The 19,333-nt window shown below is 43.8% G+C and overlaps 1 protein-coding gene across 1 annotated transcript in view; it reads left to right on the top strand.

Moving 5' to 3' along the window:
• The window catches only part of KDM6A (lysine demethylase 6A), a 151,930-nt gene extending 146,323 nt beyond the window's left edge, over positions 1 to 5,607 (top strand). Inside the window, exons 29-31 of the transcript XR_004060538.1 lie at positions 1,252 to 1,378; positions 2,305 to 2,475; positions 4,695 to 5,607. The gene's annotated coding sequence lies outside the window, so the exon portion shown is untranslated. The remainder of the gene's footprint in view (positions 1 to 1,251; positions 1,379 to 2,304; positions 2,476 to 4,694) is intronic.
• Positions 5,608 to 19,333: the final 13,726 nt, after the last annotated feature.

The following is a 19,333-nucleotide window of genomic DNA, read 5'->3' as shown; positions in this document are numbered from 1 at the left end:
TTTCAGTTTTGTGTTATCCTTACAGTGAGGGTGTTAGTGAAGCCATAGTGAAGCCACTGTTTTCAGTGAAGATAAATAGTATGAGTGTAAAACAAGAGGAGAGTAGTTCAGAATCCTGGGATTCTATTAACTACTTGGAAACATGAAAGAAATGTGGTGGTTTTTTATAATAGAGAATGTATTACATATTTCAGGCTCTAATGGGAGAAGGTTCAAGTTGAAAACACTTGATAGAAGTCTTGAGCATTTCGTGTTCTGTCCAATGTTTGTTTTTACCCTTAATTTTTTTTCAATCTTCCTTCTGCTTCTAATGAGCATGTAACATAACCACCCTGTGGAGGAGAAAATTGAAGGCTGCAGAGGCTGCAGCTCAAATAAATAGGGTAGCTGAGAGCTAAAATTATTGTAAATAACATTGTAATTTAGAAATTTGGCAACCTATTTTGCCAGCTTTTTTTGAAGAACATAAGTAGCTCATAAAATGCTGGAAAACAAGTTACATTTTCTTGTAAGGAAGAGAACTGTATAAAATTGTGAAATAAAATTATTTAGGTATTTTTTGCCTTTACAGGGGGTATGACAGGGAATTGTGGGTTTTAATTTGACATTTGAACAGTTATTCTCTTCATTCATAAAATAAGTGCTAGAATTATTTTTTGTGTCAATTTTTTTTCCCTAATACCAACCTGTCCTTTTTCATGGGAGAAGGTACATGTTCAAAGATTGTATTCCCACTGCGTGTAAAGTGATTCCTGACAGAACTTGGGGTTTCAGAAAACTTGGGATAATAAAGTTTTAATAGTGCTGAGAAAGTAACAGGAGTTTTAGGATGTTAAGAGAGTCCTTAAGGATCAGGCTATAGTCACACAAAATGTAAACAGCTGTGCTGAACTTGGCAGTTCAACCTAACTTTTTTGCTGACAAAGTTATGGTTCAAAATAAAAGACATGGATTGCTTTTGAAGACACATTGTTCTGTTGTGCTTAACAGAGCATTGATGTATTTCAGTCAAAAATAAAAGGTACAGCCTGTTTGCAGGGCGAGGGCCAGCCAGTCCTGAAAGAGTTCAGAAGCACAAGGTCTAACTTTTCCCTAAGCCATGAGTCCAGTGATTCTTTCTAGGCAGCTGTTTCTGAAATCCCAGAGGAAGAGCAAACTCCAAGTACATGGTCTTGGAAGAAACTGAAACCTTCTTGAGTTTTACTGTCCAGTTGAATGTTGAACTGAGCACACAACTGCTTTTGCTTGCAGGTACTGCCTGTTAAGAACTCTCAAACAGTGTCAGACACTGAGGGAAGCTCTGATTGCTGCAGGAAAGGAGATTGTCTGGCATGGACGAGCAAAGGATGAGCCAGCTCATTACTGTAGCATTTGTGAGGTCAGTAAAAATGTGTTGGGTCATCTACTCTTGTAATATTTATTTAAATTTTGCCCTGTCTTTTGTTGTTGATGGTGCTTAAAGTTTGCTTCTAAGCTGCAACATCTGCTCTGTGCTGTAAGCACATCTGTGTGATGCAGTAGTGCCTTCCAGGAGCTCATCCAGATGTTTTTCTAGACATGGGCTGTATTTTGCTGAAGGCTCTCCCACAGCACTTCCACAGCATTGTATTTCACTGGTTCGATTTTCAATTTTCAGTTATTATAAAATGTTGTTATCCCTTCCTGCATAAAATTTGATCTGCTGAGCTTCATTTTAAAGATGTATTGGTCTTCATTTCAGAAGTCACCAACACACCCAGAAGAGAGAGAACTTAAGTCCTTTTTTTCTGCAGGACATAACCTTTTTGCTGAATTTTTTCATTCTACTTACTGTTAATAGTTGCTTTAAAGTATTGGATAATAATTTTCATGAAATTTAAAAGAAAATAACATCTTCCTACCCTCTGAAAATCAGTTTTTAGTTGTCTTCTGACAGAGCCTCTTGGGCAGGATGAGCGTGTGGCTCAGTAGTAAGGAAATAAATAACAAACTTCTTTAGCAGACAGTAAAAAGGAAAAATAAGTTTAATTTTTTGATAATCCTCACCTTACTATTCAGCAAGTGAATCCTGCTTTGTCAATATTGACCCAAAGCTTTCCCATGGTGCTGTTCATGCAGACACCCTAAGTGTAATATTAGTGGTTTTACACTGCTTCACTTCTCTGCCCAAGCCTTAGGAGAATAGATTTTCCCTGAACAAATCTAATTTTTCTCTTTGCATGCACAGGGTAAGCTTGTAAATCTTGAAGAAAATGCCGTTTTCATGGTTTTAACTTTTTAAAAAATGAAATTGTAACACTTGGCTTTCTGTTTCCTGTCTAATAGGTGGAAGTCTTTGATCTGCTTTTTGTCACTAGTGAGAGCAACTCTCGAAAGACCTATGTTGTACATTGCCAAGACTGTGCACGAAAGATAAGCACGAACCTGGAAAACTTTGTGGTGCTAGAACAGTACAAAATGGAGGACTTGATGCAAGTCTATGATCAATTTACATTAGTAAGTCAAATTAATAAGTGGATGCATAAATACATTATTTGTAAAGCAGTTGTAGACTGTCTTGGTGCTCCCTTGTATGAGTACCACGGACTTTCTGATTCAAATGGAGGTTTGGGTTGTGTGTGATATTTGCAGAACAAAACCTGAAGAGTCAGAATTGTGTCAAATACTACAGTAACTTACTGCAGAACATAACCACTGAGTTTTCAGGAAAAGTATGATGTTACAATTCATAAAGTTGTGGCTTTAAAAATCCAATAGAGATCACCTGAAGACCATAACTGGATCAGATGGAGATGGGAAGAATCAGGACAGTGAAGCTTGGAGAAACTAGCACCAGGTTCAAGAGCATCTCTAATACATTGGTTGTGGTATGAAGTCAGTATAGCAGCAGAGCATCCTATGCACTCAGACCCTTCCTTCCCCTTCCCCACCCATCCCCTCCCAAATCAGCACTGTCCTTCTGCTTAGCAAGTGGATGCTCTCAAACAGTTCTGTCTCTTGGCTTGGGGCCTCCTTTGCATTTCAATTTAAAGCAAAAAGCCTCTTTGCCATTATAGCTCTGTGCTATATATGGCAGCCTCCTGCTTTGAACTGCGTCAGCACAACTGTCCTAACATTTCACCCAGGTTTCATTGTTCCAGGCAAAGATGGCTTTTTTTGTAACCACAATGAAAGTGATGCTGGATGTATTGATAAGCCTTGGCTTTCTGTCAAAGGAGACAAACGTTGGACTAGGTGTTATGGGAATTTCATGTTGGGTTTAATATGACAGCCCAGTAAGGGCTGTGCCTTTTGGTTCATTTCCAGGTGCTGCAGAAAATGTGTGTTTAGTTATTTCATGTGTTGGTAGCATGCCAAGTTGTGACCTGAGTTAAGGCCTCAAGGTTCATCAGTAGAGGCTGGCCAGAGTGTGGGACCAGTCCTCTGAATTTGATTCTCTTCATTAGTCCCACAGAGCCTGGGTTGGTTAAACTTCAGTTCATGCTTTTAGAAGGTCACTGTCATTATAGTCTGTGAAATGCTGCAATTTCAAGTGATGATCTGTTATAGAAAAACATATAAATAAACACCTGTTCTCAGATACTTCATCCAGTTGAGTGGAAATGGGGAAGAATGTTTCTGTATGGAGATGAGAGGGAGGGAGGGGTATTTTGTTGTCTGTGCTTCTACATTATATAGGTAACAGTGATGATTCTGTCCCTAGAACAAGGGTTCTCAACCTGTGAGTAGCTCCTTCCCCCACCGAAACCTAAGGCTAAGGACATTGACAATTGTTCTTCTATGAAGTTGCTGTGCCATTCATTTCTTTCAAAGGGGGTATACACTCAGTTGGGAAGAGTCATAGCCCAGAAGTGTCAGCTGTAGGAGGAGAGTTAAGGTTTGTTGTAAATCACATCACAGGATGAAAATAATCTCATCTAGCAAAGGTGAATTAGGCCAAAGAGAGACTGGGGTAAAGCACCAGGAGCAAATGAGCCAGTGTTAAGAGTTCCATAGCTGGGTACTCTGGTATGATCTAAAGTGTCTTTAAAGACTGTGAGGAGCTTTTTGAAGGGATTGCACAGATGAGCAGGAAAAGAGGAGAAAGTGCCATCAGAGACTCAGTACTTTGATGGAATGCCACAAAGTGCAGTACTGGGAAGCTGTTAGGTCATTTTCTGGACCTCCTGGCAGCCAGCACAAGACACCTCACTTCATTCTTGAGGCACTTTGTCCCCATGTCAGAGAATCTGAGACCCCTTCCACAGATACCTTAACCTCAGGGGGGTATGTTACTGCTCAGGTAGAGGGGAGGAGGGAAAATGAAACGCACAAAGGCTTTGGATATCCACAAATGGACCATGTCCCCATTGGTAAACAGGTTGAGAATCCCTGTTTTAGATTGTATAAAGATATATCTATACTGAGGCCACATGGAGCTCTTTGCTGCCACAGTGGGACTTGGGGCTGCTCACATCATATTAACACAGACATCCCCACAGAATACTCCAGTCTGCAGTACAGGCAAAATCCTAATGCAGAGTGTTCATAAAATACATGTTGTATTTGAGTAAGGTGGAAAAAAAATGCCAGTGTTCTCTCTAAAGTGTCCTGAAGTGTAAAAAGAATAGTGTGTGTGACTTTTAAACTCTCATGGTTACAGTTTGTGCAGGTCTTAGTTAAACACAGAGTTTTGGACCCTTGTAGAAAAGGTAATTTAATGTTTTCTCTTTCAGGCTCCTCCATTGCCATCCTCCTCATCTTGACATTTTTTCATGGACATTAAATGAAAACTTTTCTGATATTCAGGAAGTGACCCAGTTCTGCACCACTGATTTTTGTAGCTATCCCGTAAGGCTGCTGGCTGAAAGCTGTGTCTATGCAACCTTCCAAGTGCGGAGTGTCAACCAACTGGACAGGAGAGAGCACTGCCTCCTACTCCAGAACTCAAAACAAATAAAGCTCATCCAGCTGTACTTCAAAAAAATAATTCCATGTTTTGTATATATCTGACAAAACTGGCAACATTATACAGACTACTGACTTGAAGACCACCTCTTTTGTATTTCTCTGTTTCTGGGCTGATGAGTTGGTTTCATCCATTTTTCCCCCTTCAGAATTTCCCTTGGAAAAAGTACTAGCTTAGCTGGTCATTTCTTTGTAAGGTAGTTAGAAATTTTAAGTCTTTCTTTGGGCAACTTTTTTTTTTTTTTTTTTTTTTAATGTGAAGAGTTAGGTGATATAAATTTTTTACTGCTTTTATGTTTTTCTGTCTTGTTTTGAAACCATGACGGTTACACTTTTGGTTCCTAAATAAAATTTAAAACAATTAACAGCCAAGTCACAAAGATAAATGGGTTGCACATAGACTAAGGAATAAACTTCAGATTTGTGATTTTTGTTTCTAATCTTGATGTAAATTTACACTATTTATAAATACATATTTATTGCTTGAAAATATTTGTGAATGGAATGCTGTTATTTTTTCCAGATTACCTGCCATTGAAATTTTAAGGAGTTCTGTAATTTCAAACACTACTCCTATTACATTTTCTATATGTAAATAAAACTGCTTAGCATTGTACAGAAACTTTTATTAAAATTGTTTAATGTTTAAAGTTTTTCTATTGTTTGAGTTTTAAAAAGATTTTATGTACAGTGCCCAGTTTTTGTTCTTTTTTGAATCTGATTATATATATTTTATATATACTCTTGTGCTTGTGTATATATATAATATATATAGAAACTCGAATATAAATATGTGTATAAAGATTTAGAGACTAAATTTTTCTCGTTTTAAGTTTTACATCTATGGTAGATTTGAGGTGTCTACTGTAAAGTATTGCTTACAAAAGTATGATTATTTTTAAAGAAATATATGGTATGTATCCTCAAGACATAGAATGACCTTCAGACTGGTTTATTGTTAAATTGCACTTTTTGCAATAACAGACCAATAAATAGTTGCTGCCAAAATGTAGTAGTAGAAAATAAGTAACGGCTAAATTATAAAGCTCTTCAAGAAAATACCAACTTTGACAGGAAGTTTGGCACTAGTTTTAGAGGAGGAATGAAGAAGATTGAGTTTTGGTGGGGATGTTCTCTAGATTTCAACCAAATTGCAACTTATATATTACAATATGTTCTGTTAACAATTTTAAAAGTTAAGACTGAATCATCTTGGCGTCATTGTTGACTCCAGAAAAGGACGTTGTTTTGTGGTATTCTATTGTATTTTCACATATTTTGTAATACGAATTCACTGGTAAATTTTTGAAGCACTAGGTTTATTTAGGACAAGTTTATAATATATCATTGTAACAGTTTGCAGTTTTAATGATGGTATTTATTTTAAGTTGCTCCTTTCTCATTAGCTTCTTGAAAATGCATTAAATCTAAATTTCAAAATTGATAGCTTCCTTATCGATCAGAGTTGACTGATGCAGAAGGTTCTGCATCGAACACTTTCTCATAATTTCTCATTAGTGGGGTTTGTTAGTGGTTGCATTGTTAAATTTTCTGTAATCAATGTGAAGTGTTCCAGGCACAGAGCATGCAGATAGTTCCTTTTTTTGAACAAAAAGAATCGCCTCTTATGTTGTAGCTTCAAACTGAAGGGTGTTTTAATGAAGAATCAGCACAGTTTATCTAATGCTGTTACAACAGTTTAACCACAGGTAGAGCTGACTTTCTTGCTAGTTCTCACTAGTTGGACAGAAGGGTGTAGAGATTAAAGAAAAGCATAATGAAATGTTCTTGCCAGCAAAATTATCAACTAGCAGTTAGGAAGCCAGTATTTGCAGTTCTGTAAAGGTGTAAGTCTCGGCTCTTGATAACAAACTCTACAAATCATAATTTTTTTTTTACTTATGTATTTTATGCAGTCATAAATATTGTAATCTTGACAAACCATGCTGCAACTGAAAAGCTACTCCTTTAAAGTAGTCTTAAACCCAAATAAAAGCAAGATACACTTACCTCAACTAATGGTAAACAAAAGGTCCTCATTTCTCAGTGCTGTAAAAGAACATTGCTAATTAGGGAAAGAGCTACTGTGTGCTAATCAGAAGGGCTTTGTACCTTTCCTCCCCTTTGGAAAAGAGGATATGGCATTACCAAGGAAGAATATTCATATTTTGCCAATGAGCAAGTAGACCAAACCAGTAGAGCATCATGCAGCATTCCTCGTGCTGTGGGAAGGGTTGTCATGAATTGGAATTGCTGCAGGGCTTTAATATTCTGCAGTTTCCACACTTCTTAATCCCACTCTGCTCCCAAGCAGTGGACAGTTTGGATCTTTAAGCTGCTATGATTTAGAATGCTTTTGTTTCACCTTATTAAAAAAGCACAAGTTAATATTTTGTCAGTCGTACTTCTAAGAAGCACTTTCTGCTGCTTCAGTTATGAAGCACACGATGCCAAGTGAAGCATTTGTAATCTCTGGGTGTTTCCAAGCATCAGGAGTTGGGCAGGGTGGGGGGAGGCTGGAGTCTGGAGCTGAACTTTCCAAGGAATCTTGGTCTTGGGGCCCTTGAGCTCCACAGCTGAGCCCTACTGCAAGTGATTCTGATCTGCTTGTAGCTACTAACTGAAGTAGCAGCCAGGTTTAAGATGAAAATGGCCAAAGACCATTTGCATTTGTTGCAAGAATTTTCATTAAGTTACAGGCCAAGAGAAAAATGATACTGTTAGGAGGTGGATAGAACCAGAGATAAAAATAGGTGTTTAAAAAAAATAGTATAAAGTTAAATTGCAGATAAGAAGGAATTAGAAAGTAAGAGCAACATTTGCTGCTGAGCTGTGGGTCTGAGAACTGTCCTTGAGAAGCTTGACAAAAAGGGATCCTTAAATGAGGAAATAAATAGTTGTGTGTTTCTGAGCTTAATTAAGTCCTTCCATAAATATATTCAAGAGCATTTGATTTTAAAGTTTTCCTCTGGATACATAAACTGGTCCCAAGTTATCTTGGCTTTTTTGGAGAAGTCCTACCAGTGGTTACCGTTTAGAAGTAGTTATGTTGGTATCTATATACGAAGTATTTAGATGAAAATCATTAGAAAGTGAAAAGTATCTACTGACAGGAAATTCCAAAGCTTCCTGAATTTGTGTGGCAGAGAACTTGTTGATCCTAAAAACAAATTTCCCTGAATCTGTGCCTTGCTGTGTGGAAGAAGGACTTTCCAAGTAGCACTAAAGTGATGATGCCTTGCTTAAATGAGCACACCTTGGCTAAGCTGAGCTGATTCTTGGGTCAAAGGTGGGCAAGGCTTGGGGATTTCACAGCTGGTGATTTCCTGGCTACAAATACATTTATTAGTTAATAAAGAGAAGGAAGATGCAGGGGTTCAGCCAAGACCACAGGGAAGAGAATACTCATCCTTGGTTGCTGCCCTGATCCTGGGAAGGTTTCAAACGTGGTACTTAGTGCAGGCGTTAGGAGGGAGGAGGGTGTTTAAACCTGAGCTTAGCTGGGTCAGAACCATTTTGAGTGGAACTAGAGCAGAGCCACGATGGGAGCAGCAGATGAGTGTGGTAGGAAAGCTTCAAGTAAGGTGGACTTGTCCATAGGAAGGCCAGGGACTGTTGGAGCAGGTTCAGAGAAGGGCTGTGAAGTTGACAAGGAGGACTGGAGCACACCCCCTATGGAGACAGGTTGGAAATTGGGGCTGTCCATCCTGGACAAGAGAAGGTTGTGTGGGGAGCTCAGAGCATCTTCCAGAGTCTGAAGGGACTACAGAGAAGCTGGAGAGGAACTTTTCTGCCAGAAACTGTAGTGACAGGAAATGGGGGAATGGTTACAAATTGGAAGAGGTGGAATTTAGCTCAGACATTAGAAATTATTCCCTAAGAGGGTGGGGAGCCCTGGTACAGGTTTCCCAGAGAAGTTGTGAATGCCCCATCCCTGGCAGTGTCCAAGGCCAGGTTGGATAAAAGCCTTGAGGAACCTGGTCTGGTGGGAAGTATCCCTGCCCATGGCTGGGTGTTGGGACTAGATGAGCTCTAAAGTCTATGATTGAGTCTAAATATGGTTCTGTGATCTTCCATGGCTGCTTTAGCCTGTGTGGGAGCAGGCAGAGGAATCTCTCCAGCTGAGAGTGCAGAGACAAGGCTGACGAGTGTGAGGATTTACTCAGGGACAGGTCAAAGCCAACCAGAGCTGCCTGTTCCCATTGTGCTGGGGCTGAGTGGAGGAAGGATGGGTGCAGGTGGTGCCCACATGAGTTCAAGCACAGAATGAAGCTGAAGCTCAGCCCCAGGTGAGCTCAGTGCAGGGCCCTGTGGAGGAGGGCACAAGATGCCAGGGATGAGGCTGCCAGCAAGGCAGCAATGCAGGGGGAGGGCACAGGGCAGCCTCGTTATAAAACAAAGGCATTCCTCCAAAAGAGGGGAGAGAAGGACATTTGAGAGAGGTGGAACATGACATTTCCTTGTAAGTGCCAGACACTCCATGCAAAGCTGAAAACGGAGGAGAGGGAGAGCAGCTGCTGGGCAGAGCCCCTGGGGTGACAGGGACGTGGGGAGGGGGTGCAGCACAGCTGTGTCTGGACAGGAGCACGGGGAGCATCCTGAGCCCCACAGGAGCTGTCCCCTGTCACCTCAGCAGGGAAGAGCTGTCCTGTCAGCTGCTGTGCCCAGGAGGAGCAGTGCTGGCCTCTCCCATTGCAGTGGGATAAGGGGAGCACGGATGAGTTGTGGGGGTGAGGGGTGAGGTGCCTTTATCCATATTTATTTTGGGAAGCCGTAAAAATACTGAAGGGTTGGAAGATGGGAAGAGGCCCCTCACTGTGGCAGCAGCAGGGAGGGCTCAGCTCCCAGCCCCCTAGGGCAGCAGTGTCAGTGTTTTACTGCAGTTCCTGCTGCCAGGACCTTGTTAAAGGGTTAAAATGCAATTGCTGCTGCCCCTGCCAGGGGAACAGTGGGGCTGTGGGCATGCACAGCAGTTGGGGGACATGAAAATGGATTTATCATTGGAGCCCCTTTCCTCCCTCCTATCCTGCCCCCGAGCTCTTGATGGCCACTGGTTCCTCTCTCACAGAAGAGCACGTTCTGCTTTCTATTAGGACAGAGCACTGCTCTCAAACGACATCCCACCTTTTTTTTTTTTTCCTCATAGAAGGTATTTTCAAGCTGTAGGACAGAGCAATTTAAAAGTAGCAGAATCCCAGGCAAGGGTTAATGGATGGGCTAATGGTTAAACAAGTGGGCTAAAAGCACTGACTCCTTTAATGCACTGAGCTGGAAGATTCTTGAAGGAGTCACACCCAAACAACTCAGCCATTGCCAGAGTCCATGGGAGCGCTGAAACGTGGCAGGAGAGAGCTGGCTCCAAGTACATGCAAAAACTTAAAATCATTGAGAGTCAGGAAGGGACACCACAAGAGAAGACTGGGAGAAGAAGTAGCCTAAGATGTGTGCAGTGATGTGGCTGGGATATCATTTAGTTCAGCCTTGTGGGCACAGAGAAAATGAACAAGCATAAAGGAAAAGGATGTTTTCACCCCTTTCCTCTGTTCTTTTCATCACTAAATCAGTGGGAAACTGAATAGCCCTTTGAGGGAAGTGGCCTTTTTCTTGTGGCAGTGGTCAGTCAGCTGTAGCTGTCAATGCCATGTGCTGAATGCAGCATGGAGTTCATGTCCGGGATGCTGCTGGAGCTTTAATCTGTTCAACTTTAACATAAAATTTAAGGGTTTGGGGTTGTTTTGTTCCTCCAGAACATCACTGCCAGTGGGCTGTCCCACAGGCTGGCCTTCACAGCAGTAACTTGAAGGATTTTTGTGGCACCTGGAGAAGGCTGAGAGGTGGGCAGTGGGTGCAAACAGGGTTTGGTCACCCGTCTACAAGCACGGTGCAAAAATGACCTATTTAGGAACCAAAGTGGTTCCTAAGGTACTCACTGGAACCTAGTTAGGAACCAAAGTGGTCCTCAGGTAGGGGTGAACATTGGCTACTGGAGGATAAGTGAGCCACCAGGAACAGCCTCATTTGGGCTGTGATGAAATCCAAGGACAACAGTTGGGAGCCAGTCACAGTTGCCACATGTTTGGGGGTTTTTTGGAGGGTGCAGGGGGGAGCGTGAAGGGCTTTTTAAGAGTGGTAGCACTAGGCAGGGTACCCAGTGCAATGTAGTAAATGTTCCAGTAGTTGAAGATCCCCTTAAAGGTCAAATGCATTCATAGTGAAGGTCTGCAAAGGTATTCCAGGGGCTCAGGAGCTGCTGCCAGGCTCGGGGCAGACTTACAGCTCAGTATTTATGTGCAGGACTTTGTTTGGAGATGCCAGTGTTATCTCTGCTGTCCCAGATTAAATGGTGATTTATTTGGACATATCCATTGCATGCAGAGCAGCTCTCCCAGCTCCTGGGTTGGGCACCAGGAGGAAGGAGGAGCAGGGAGGAGCTGGCACAGGAGTGTAAATTATTCCAGCCCAGCCACAGCACGGTGGCTCCTCGAGTCCTCTGGGCTGTGTGAACCTTCCAGGAGCACAGCAGCTCCTCACAGCTTTCCCTGAGTCCTTTTGGAGAGCCCAGGGCAGGACTAGGTGGTCACCCACACCCCTTGGGAAGGGCAGACAGCAGGAGCTGGGAATGTGTTGGAGAGGGTTTTGGGCTCCTGCTCTTTAATACTCTGCCCATCTTGTTACCTCCTGATGCTTCCCAGGCTGGTGCAAACCTGGAAGCCTTGAAAGAGCACCCAGAGAGGTTTGTTTTTAGGCGGCAAAGTGCTTGTAATTATGCTTCAGGAGGCAGAAGTGTCTGGGCAGCCCAGGGATGCTGATATGCAGCCATCAGATAAGGGTGAGGATACTGGATACCTGGCTGGAACATTTAAAAATAAAAAATTGGTTTCAGTGACAGGTTGATGGGGTATAATGTTGCTGAGAAATAGCAGCGTGGGTTCAGCCCAGGGGTGCCCCATGGCACACGTTTTGCATCAAGATACTGAGCTTTGGCTGAGAACCAGCCCAAAACAGATCCTCGGCAGATGGACATCTTAGGAGAAAAATACCTCAGCTCCACACGTGTCATGGATTGGAAAGGCAGGAATCTGCTAAGGAAGGCAGGAGCCTCCCCTGAAATGGAAAACTGTAAACCCCCTCCCTCAGAATTGTTATAAATTTTAAATTAAGGGGCTCTCAGGCAAAAATATGGGACGAGGAATAACAGTTCTTTATTAGAGAAGATAATAAAAAGATAAAATAAACCAATGCAGTAAACTAAAATAGCACTGTCAGAGTCAGAACACAACCTGACACCCTGTTGGTCAGGGTGTTCGTGGCAGTCCCATTGGAATTGTGGCTCAGCCCTCCTGCAGGGTCAGGGGTGGTTCTGTTGGAGCAGGGATCCTGTAGAAGGGTGCAGTCTCTTCCTCTGATGATCTAGTGGAAGAGGCAGCTGCTGTTCCTCTGGGAATCCAGTGCAGAAGCTGTGCTGGTGTTCCAGAATCTCCAGATTATATCCAGGTAGGAATGCTTGGCTCCTCCCTCTGGGCTCACATCTCCCAATGGGCTGCTGTAGTTCTTATCAGCCATGCAGGGACATTCCATAGCTGTTATCAGCAGGTGTCCCCCCTGAGGGAGGGGTGATTGTGGAAGAGATAAGGAAAACTGCCCACTTGACAGAAGACAACTGCCATACAGATGGCAAAGAGAATACAATTTGCTTGGCAATCCAGGACAACAGGGATTAGATTTCCTTCACCATTATCCATTCCTGCACTCAAATGCAATGAGATTTTGACATTCCTAAACACAGATGAGGGGAATTGCTGTGTCTGTGTGTTGTAACCATGTGAATCCAAGTCAAGTTGCAGCCTCACATTTAAATCCTGCTTCAGCATCTTCATTCTCAGGAGGAATTTCTTCACTGAAAGGGTTGTCAAGCAATGGAAGGGGCTTCCCAGGATGGTGGTGGTGTCACCCTGAAGTGTTCAAGAAACAGACGGATGTGGCATTTAATGCTGTGGTTTGATTGGTGTGGTGGTGTTCGGTCAAAGGTTGGACTTGAGGATCTTGAAGGGCTTTTCCAACATTAATAATTCTGTGATTTTTTAAATCTTTCAGCTTTTACCCATGTTTTCCAGTCAGATCTTCTACAGGATTGTCTCCAAGACAGATACAGACATTTCCCCTGTAAAAGAAAAAAGGATCAGGGGAAAAATACCAGTTTTTGTGAGAAGTGTCTTAGTGGTACAAGGACACAATTTTTTAAAGGTAGCAAATGAAGAAGTAGAAAAGCAAATTCTGGCAGGGCAAAAGTCTGGGGAGGCAAAAAATTGTTTGACTGAGTGCTTTGTAAACCCCCCTGAGTTGTGTTAACAGAGAAATAATGTGTGTGTCAGTAAGTGATGATACCTTTGAAAAGCTGCTTCAGCAGCTCCAAAGTGAAAAGCAAAGGTGGAATGAGTTTTCCAGCACCGAGCAAAACGAGTTGGCAATTATCATAAGTGCAACTTCAGTTCCTAATTTTCAAAATCAGTGCAAAATGCTGTTTACAGAGCTCGATGGAGCCTCCAGCAATTAGGGCTGTGTTATGAAGAATGCCATGGCTAATGCACTCTATGGCTTATTTACACAACCACGAGATGGGAGAACATAAGACAGCATATGAATGAAGTGCTGCTGTGTTTGAATAGGTATTTGATTGCCCTGTGTGTGCCAGGAGCTGCCTTTTCCAGCTCTCCCTGGTGTTTCTGCACCTCCCGTCCTGCTGGCGCCTGCAGGGCAGGAGCCGCAGGCCCTGCCAGCACAACCCATGGCTCCCTTCCCTGGGGTTGTGGCCATGAGATGTTTTGGGTGTGATGCCGGACTCTGCTGAGCTGTGCATTAACGTGGAAACTGCGCTAGAGAAATCAATTTGGCCTCCAGCACGGAAACATCCCCAGCCCCTGTGCTGTGGGAATGCCAATCCCCTGCCCTCAGAGCACCTCCTGTGCCCCAGCAGTCCATCCCAGGGGGCTGGGGGTCGCAGGGGTGGCCCCTGCAGGGGTGCTGGCTCCTCAAGGAGGGTGCTGGGCCAGCTCAGCACCTTCTTCCCTTGCTGCTCATCCGCAGCCAGGCTGAGCGGCGCTGCCAGGAAAATGAGGAGCGCGGTGCTTTCCCACACGAGTCTCTGAGCTCTGCTGAGAAAGGGTCTTGGAAGGAATGAGGAGCTTTGTGCTGCTGGATTTTGGTACCTGGAGAGAGGATAGAGGGGTGGAGCACCTTGCTTCAGTGTTTCCTTTCCTCCCTGCCAGTGATTACCCACATTTGGCGTTTCTGCCCCAGCGCTGCTGCAGGGACAGTGGGTGCAAGGCAGCAGGGGAGGATGTGAGTTTGAAAAGTGGGTTTTTCTCTGTCTGAGGAGAAGGGACGTGCATTTCTTCTCATCTTCCAGGAGCTGGGTGGTGTGACTGCTTTTGAAAAACTTGAATACACAGAAAAAAAAATCTCACACAGAGAGGAAGTGCTGCTCATTGCTCTGTGTCTTTTTTTTTGCACCTCCTTCCTCTTCCAGTTTGTTTGGCAAGCTATCTTGCTTGAGATCTGCCAGAGAAGAAGCCCTCTTTCTCTCTATTCTGGCAAATCTCTTCACTTCTTGAATGTCTCCTGTGCCTTATTTGTGTGCTCATTTTGGTGCTTTTCAGTGGCTGTGCTCATCTCTCCTTCTCAAAATATCTCCCTTTCTCTTCACATTTATCTCCATGCTGTCGCTGGCAAACGTCCCTAGTGCAGCCTTTCTGTTCATTGACACTCTCCTTGTGTCTCAGCCATGCTCTTCACCTTCTCTTGGTGGATTTAATGCTCAAAGGGGAGGAAAATTTTGTTTTTGAAGAATAGGCTGGCATTAGTAGAAACTTCCAGACCAAAGGATATCATAAAGCAATTAGCTCAATATTGTAGGTAGGCCTGTGCCTGTCACTGATAAAGGCAAATCCACTGGGATACAAGAAAAATAGTTCTTTTTAAAGCAGGCTTTTATTTGTCTCGTTGCAAGGTGATTCATTCATTTGGGCTGTCTGAGAAAGCATTAAATGTCTTTAAAGTTTTAAAAACTGAAGGCATAATGTCCCTCCAATGCTCCTCCACCTTAGTCCCCATTACCAAAATGCTGTTTTCAATGTTGGTTTGACTTGAATTACTTTGTGGTTCTCTGCTTTTTTTTTTTTTTTTCCACATTTGCCTCTTGCTGTGCTAAAATGCTCTGGGTCATCACTTCCCTGCCACACAGGGAAGTGTGGAAGTCTTTCCCTCCTCTGCCTCTCTCCTTTATCCCCCAAGGTTATTAACCAGTGGTTATTGGGTCAGCAGAGGAAAAAAAACTGCTCTAATTGATAGAAAATGAACTAGAAAGAGTTGCATTTACGTTTTTTGCAGTGAAACCTCGATCACAGTTTCTGCTGTATTTAATGTTTGTTACACCTGTTTGGATGGCAGGTTCCCCTGAGCACAGTTCATCTCACCTGATGTGCAGAAGCACAGAAAACCTCGTGCCTTGGGGTCCTCTGCCCTGCCATGCCCTCTTAATTAAGCTGGAATTGGAGGACCCAGTGCTGGTTTGGGTGATAGCAACATTGCCCTGTTTCCTCTCTTTGGGATTTCTTTCATCTTCTCCGGGATCACCACGGGGAAGTTTTTCCTCTGGCACCTCTCCAGCTGCAGTGACTTCAAGGAAAGAGTCCCTCTTCCCTGTCCCTCATTTCAGGTCAGAAAACACTTCTGTCTCCTTTTCTGGAGTGAGGAATTATCCCTTGGGATGGAGTCTGGGATCTCTCTGGTCCTCTGAGAGAAATGACTCAACTTCAGTGAACATAAGGGAGTGAGGATGGTTAGGAGGAAAAACAGAGGGAGCTGTTTTGGGTAAGACATCAAGACAACTTGGTCATGGAGGTTGATTTCTCCAAAAACCCAAGAAGGACACGAGAAGACAGGAGGAGGGACAGCTTCCTGAGCCTTTTGAGCAAATTCTCTGAGCCCAAGGTTTCCAAACCCTGAAAAGCAAACAAAGAGCAGAACAACTCTCTTGGACCATTCTGACTCTGTGAGAGGAGAGAAACCTGTATCAATCCATGTACAGCCACTGAAAGCTGTTTCAGATGTTGAAACAAAAAGTCTCTCGAGGCTACCAGCCCTTGAAAATCAAACCAGATGCATTTTTGCCTGATAACTTGCTTTTGATTATGATGAAAGTTTGTTCTGAATGAACATTTCCAGGCATGCAAAGTGGCTAATCTGGCAAACCAGCACTTTAATAGATGTGGGATCTCAAAGCTCCCAAGTGCCATTACACAGTGTTCCCTCCCTCCTACTCACAACTCTGATGTTAAGACAGTTTCTTTGGATCAGGATAAGGTTATTTCCTTCAAGTTGGGTTTGGTTTGGGGTTTTTATTCCCCAAAAGGAGATATCAGTGAAAAATTAGGGTGTTTCCTTGAGAAGACAGTGAGTCATTAGTAGCTATGTTGCAATAGCTTTATTCATAAATATTGTAAAATTATTCACATCTTTAATTTTACAGCCACTGCAAAACTTAAGATAAGAAAGATGTTTTCTTGGTCAACTGGACACCTGACCACAACCTGGGACATTACCCCAGGAGCCCCAGTCCTTGTTCCTGCCATTCCTGTGACATTTGGAGTTCCCTTGGGCTGGACAAAATCACACTGGGCCAAATCTCTGGTGGCGTGTTCGGGGAGGAATGTAAAAAACAAGACAGAGGAGGATCCTTGTCCTGCTGTGTCCTTGCACTCCCTGCAATCCCTGACGTAGGGGATTCCTCTCCTCAGTCCCACGACATCCTGCCAGGCTGACCTCTCCAGGGAAACCCTCCCACGCCTGTGCCCCTCCAGTTATCCTGTTTTCCTCTGCACTGTGCTGAAATCCCAGCTCTTCCCAGGCTCTCCTGGCTGCCTGAGCTCCCTGGAGCCTCTGCTCTGCTCCTGGCTTTCTCCCCACGAGGAGCATCTGCCCTGGATGGAATCACACACACCCTGAGCAGGGCTCCTCACTTGCACCCACTGGGTGCTATTTCCACCCATTTTTCACCATCTTTACTGCAAAACAGCACCAAAGTCTCCGTGCACCCTCCCTCATGTGCTCCTTGCTCTCTCAGAGGGCAGGTTGGGCTGGGGTTTACCTGATTTTAGTTTTAACAGAGTCACTTGAGCTCTTACTCCTATTTCTTCTTTGAAACACCGCCTGTGACTGTCATTGCAAAATCCTGATTTCTTCATTCCTTGGGCTGCCTTGCACTGAGATTTCCTGCTGGCCTCAGCAGCTCTCCTGGCAGGCTCTCTGCCTCTGATGTGTTTGAGAAAGGGTTCATTGTCAGCCTCCACGCTGCTAGCAAGTCACTCCTTGGATTTCTCTTCTGGGGCTGCCTTACTGTAGCCTTGCATCTAATTTGCCTAATTTCTGCATCTGATTCCTCCCTTTTTTGAAGGGTGTCTGTTTGGTTAGAATTGCTCCCTTGTGCTGCTGTTTAGCCACCTGGGGGGTGAGTGTGTGTGTATTTTTTATTTATTGTCAGCACACATTTACTGTGACCTTCTAATGTGGTGTCTTTAAAGGGATCCCACTCTTGCAGGGCTCTTCAAGAAAAACTTGGGCAGAGATCACAGCAGATCCCACTTTCCCATTGGGCTCCATATATGGCTTAAAAAAGATATGAAGCAGCTCACAGCTGTTCTTGCAACCTGCAAATCCAGCCTCCAAAATTTTCCCTCTGAGTGAGCTCACTGCTCTGCCAGGGATCCATCCCTCCATCCTTGTCCAGCAGCAGGAGGGGATTTGGGGGATTTCATCTGAGGGCTTTTGCTCCCACCTGCCCCAGAAGGAGCTGCCCAGTGTCTCAGAGTGTGCGCGTGGATCTGGGTCTGCAGCAGGGAAAAGAGGGAACCTGTGGTCACAGCTTGTCCAATAATTCCTAATTTTTGCCTCTGTGGTACAGAGACCTCTGTCCTTTAGCTCAGTCTGTGTTTTTGCAAAATTTATGAACAATTGCTCTCATGAAATCCCATGAACATGGACACCTCTGGGAATGACAGACTTTTGAAGGCTCTGATCCAGTTAGAAAAGTCCTGTTTTCTCCATTCCTCTTGACCTTTTATACTTCCTCTTTGATCTGCCAGCGCTGAGGGGTTTGATTTTTTTAAAAATAAATATACACATTTTTTGGTGGCACCTCAAGGTCATATTTGCACTCCTGTCTTCCATTCAGAAGCTCCTTTTTCCTGCCCTCCTTCCCCAGTAATTTTATCTTGCTGCACATGCCATGCTGCAGTCATGCAAGAGCTGTATTTTTAGACAGCTCTGCTTGGCTCCAGCCTGGGGACGTGCAACCATAAAGTTCAGCCAGCCCTTCCCTGGGGTTGGTAACCCCAGAACTCCTGTTGGGATAAAAGTCACACTGCTTGACTTTGGGGAGCCTTTCCCTGAGCACTTTGACAGAACAAGTCAGCAGCTGGCTTTTTTTAGGTTTTTCTGGTCATTTTACTCACAGAACACAACAAGAGCATTTCCTGCAGGTTTGGTTTTTTTGTTCACACCTTGTAGACACAAACTCCTGCCAATATTTGTCCCCAGTCAATGCAGCCATTTGATGGAAAGCCTCCATCACCTCTGGCCCTGCTCCTCTGACACCTGGGAGGTTTGATCCTGTGCATCAACAAAGGCAGCCCATGGGAGCCTCTAAACCCCACTATTTTCAGGCTTCACTGGAGGAATGAATCTGCCTGGTGGAAAGGGACAGGCAGAACAAGCAGTGCTGTGAGTGGAAACAGGAAGGGATAACAAACTGATTTCCTGAAATCTGGACAATTGTTCCCATCCCTTCTCCACCTGCTGAAGGGATTTCCATTTTGAAACAGCAGCACGGATGCAGGGGCTCCTTTCAGGGGTGTCTGAAATGGTGCCAGTGCCCTGAATGGGTGCAGAGTGTTTAATCCCAGCACTTGCCCCCAGCAGCATCATTGTTTCAGCACCCTCCTCCTCTTGTCCTTAGCAGTGCCTGAACTGTACACAAATCCCTGCTTTGTTCTGCTCTGTAGAAATAGTGCAAACATAGAAGGGCACTTTTATTTTCTCCATCTTCATCTTCAGGTGTTGGGGAAAAAAAATGAGTAAATGTTTACAGCTGTTCCAGCCAGAGCAGAGTGAACACCCAGAGGTGATTTTCTCTCTTAATTTTTCTGCACCAAGAATGTGAACAGAGGGAGGTTTCAGTCCCTGAGTTATTCCAAGTGTCTTGATAACTTTTTTTCAAAGCAAGAAAACCCACTATTTTCAGGCATCACTAGAGGAATGAGTCTGACAAGCCCCTATCCGAATGAATGTTTAAATTTTGAAAGGGGGCAAAAAAAACCTCCTGTGTGACTGACAAGGTCCTTTTCAAACACAT

The sequence above is a fragment of the Camarhynchus parvulus genome, chromosome 1 (assembly GCF_901933205.1).
Source record: "Camarhynchus parvulus chromosome 1, STF_HiC, whole genome shotgun sequence".
NCBI classification, from domain to species: Eukaryota; Metazoa; Chordata; class Aves; order Passeriformes; family Thraupidae; genus Camarhynchus; species Camarhynchus parvulus.
The sequence above is the reverse complement of the archived record's forward strand: the minus strand, read 5'-3'. Positions and strand labels throughout refer to the sequence as shown.